The sequence below is a fragment of the Bubalus kerabau genome, chromosome 4 (assembly GCF_029407905.1).
Source record: "Bubalus kerabau isolate K-KA32 ecotype Philippines breed swamp buffalo chromosome 4, PCC_UOA_SB_1v2, whole genome shotgun sequence".
Taxonomy (NCBI): domain Eukaryota; kingdom Metazoa; phylum Chordata; class Mammalia; order Artiodactyla; family Bovidae; genus Bubalus; species Bubalus kerabau.
Genome location: NC_073627.1, coordinates 165,426,041 through 165,429,024, shown reverse-complemented (window position 1 = coordinate 165,429,024; position 2,984 = coordinate 165,426,041). Strand labels below are relative to the sequence as shown.

The window sequence follows — 2,984 nt, the reverse complement described above, 5'->3', positions numbered from 1 at the left end:
CAGATGACACCACCCTTATGGCAGAAAGTGAAGAGGAACTAAAAGGCCTCTTGATGAAAGTGAAAGTGGAGAGTGAAAAAGTTGGCTTAAAGCTTAACATTCAGAAAACAAAGATCATGGCATCCGGTCCCATCACTTCATGGGAAATAGATGGGGAAACAGTGGAAACAGTGTCAGACTTTATTTTTCTGGGCTCCAAAATCACTGCAGACGGTGACTGCAGCCATGAAATTAAAAGACGCTTACTCCTTGGAAGGAAAGTTATGACCAACCTAGATAGCATATTCAAAAGCAGAGACATTGCTTTGCCAACAAAGGTCCTTCTAGTCAATGCTATGGTTTTTCCTGTGGTCATGTATGGATGTGAGAGTTGGACTGTGAAGAAGGCTGAGCGATGAAAAATTGATGCTTTTGAACTGTGGTGTTGGAGAAGACTCTTGAGAGTCCCTTGGACTGCAAGGAGATCCAACCAGTCCATTCTGAAGGAGATCAGCCCTGGGATTTCTTTGGAAGGAATGATGCTGAAGCTGAAACTCCAATACTTTGGCCACCTCATGCGAAGAGTTGACTCATTGGAAAAGGCTCTGATGCTGGGAGGGATTGGGGGCAAGAGGAGAAGGGGACGACAGAGGATGAGATGGCTGGAAGGCATCACTGACTCAATGGACTTGAGTCTGAGTGAACTCTGGGAGTTGGTGATGGACAGGGAGGCCTGGCGTGCTGCTATTCTTGGGGTCGTAAAGAGTCGGACACAACTGAGCGACTGATCTGATCTGATTCATCCAACATGACCGATAGGAAATCTCTGGCACTGAAGGTTTTCTGATAGAAGCTTTTTTTTTTTTTTTTTTCCATTCTTAAAATATTAACAGACTATTCAGTATCCAGAAGAGGACTGAAATATAAGATGTCAAAAAACACTGCCAACTTCAAGACTGTAATATTTTCAGATTCTCTACATATCCCTATCTTGTACCCCAAGTAAATTATGAATCTAAGAGCATGGACATCATAGCAAAATGAAAAGCATATGAAATTTAGAGTTAAGTAGACATGAGTGTTTTGGGCTTCCCTGGTAGCTCAGACGATAAAGAATCTGCCTGCAATGCAGGAGACCCAGGTTCGATCCCTGGGTCAGGAAGACCCCCTGGAGAAGGAAATGGTAACCCACTCCAGTATTCTTGCCTGGAGAATTCCATGGACAGAGGAGCCTAGCGGACTATAGTCCATGGGGTCACAAAGAGTTGGACATAACTGAGCAACTCACATTGGCAGATATGGGTTTAGTTCTTCCATTTATTAAGTGCATAATTTCCTAATCTGTTTCTTTATCTACAAACTAGAAATTGTAAGATGCAAGAGTTGACTCAGATAATGCTCCATGCAAATGGTCTTGTCCAGCACCAGGCACATAGTTAGGTGCTAAATAAATGTTAATTATACATCTTTCTCCATATCTGACACAGCTAACAGAATAATAGGAACTTAGTAGGACCTCAGTAAGAAATCATTTAGTTTTGATTTTGAGAGATAGCGTGGAAAAGTTACTTGCTCACTGGAAAAGTAGCTTTAGAGATGGAAACTAAGGAAGGCAAGCCAGGTAAGAGAATGGCCGGAGGAAAGGCATGGAGGTGAGAATGAACAAAACACTCCATGAGGAGCGTGGCAGTGTCTCTGACCCACCAGGATTGGAGGCTGGAGACAGGGTTAGAGGAGTAGAATGAACTAGATGGTATGAAATGAAATACCACTCAGCCAAGTGATAAGAAATGGATGACCTGATGCTAATATGATCACTCAGCCCTCACACCCTCTCTTTGGAGTAAGACCATTAAACAATGACTGGAATTAAGAATTTTTTTCTTTATCTGAGAGCAATGGTATGCCAAACAGAGTTCACAAAGGATGCCTCTTCTAGCACCAAACAACCAATTTCATTGTCATTTTTCTGGTTTTCCTTCAATAGCCAAGGTTTACTGACTTAAACCAGTGTATAGTACTGTAACCCTGCAAACTTTCTAGCTGTCAGAGGCTTTGAAGGCCTGCTTCACCTGTTCTATTCCTTTTCTAACACTAATGTATTTCACAGGAATAGGAGTGGGTGGAAAACAATGTCTCCAGCTGAAGTTCACTAGCGAGCCTCTAGGACAGTCATTTTAGAGATTAAACAAAGGATCATTTGGATACGTGAATTTGAATATATTTTATAGATTACATGCAGAGACTTAACAGTTATTTATCTCTCAGACAATTGTCAGAATAGACAGAAGTCGAGCAGGAGGTAGGCAGCCCTTAGAATGAGGGGAGAAAATGAAATCTGAAAATGCTTGATGCAGCAATTAATATTTCAACCTTCCTTGTGCAAGAAAGAAAAGAATAAGATCACAGAGATGTTGGACTTCATGAATATGGGAAATCAGATCTGTGAGGGAACAGGAGAAAGGGGAAATGGGGAAGGGAGGGAGACCCCTAATTAGGTATTATAAGCCTAACCTCTCAGGCACATAATGGGATATTTTTACATGTTAAAATATATCATCGAGCTTCGCGCAGGGGCAGTATCGTAGCCAATGAGGTTTATCCGAGGCGCGATTATTGCTAAAAAAAAAAAAATATATATATATATATATATCATCGAAACTAAAAAAACCTGTTTTTATCAAGGTTTCTGTAGAACAGTTCTAGCACATTCCTAAGTTATGTTACCAAAGAGAAATAATGCATAGGCAAGCTTCTTAAGAGTTCATTTCACTTCGGTTACTCAGTCGTGTCTGACTCTTTGAGACCCCATGGACTGCAGCACATGGGCATCACCAGATGGTCAACACCGAAATCAGATTGATTATATTCTTTGCAGCCAAAGATGGAGAAGCTCTATACAGTCAGCAAAAACAAGACCAGAAGCTAACTGTGGCTCAGACCATGAACTCCTTATTGCAAATTCAGACATAAATTGAAGAAAGTAGGGAAAACCACTAGACCAT

At 41.2% G+C, this 2,984-nt stretch overlaps 1 pseudogene; it reads left to right on the top strand.

Moving 5' to 3' along the window:
• Positions 1-2,541: 2,541 nt before the first annotated feature.
• On the top strand, positions 2,542-2,698 carry LOC129651834 (uncharacterized; annotated as a pseudogene).
• Positions 2,699-2,984: the final 286 nt, after the last annotated feature.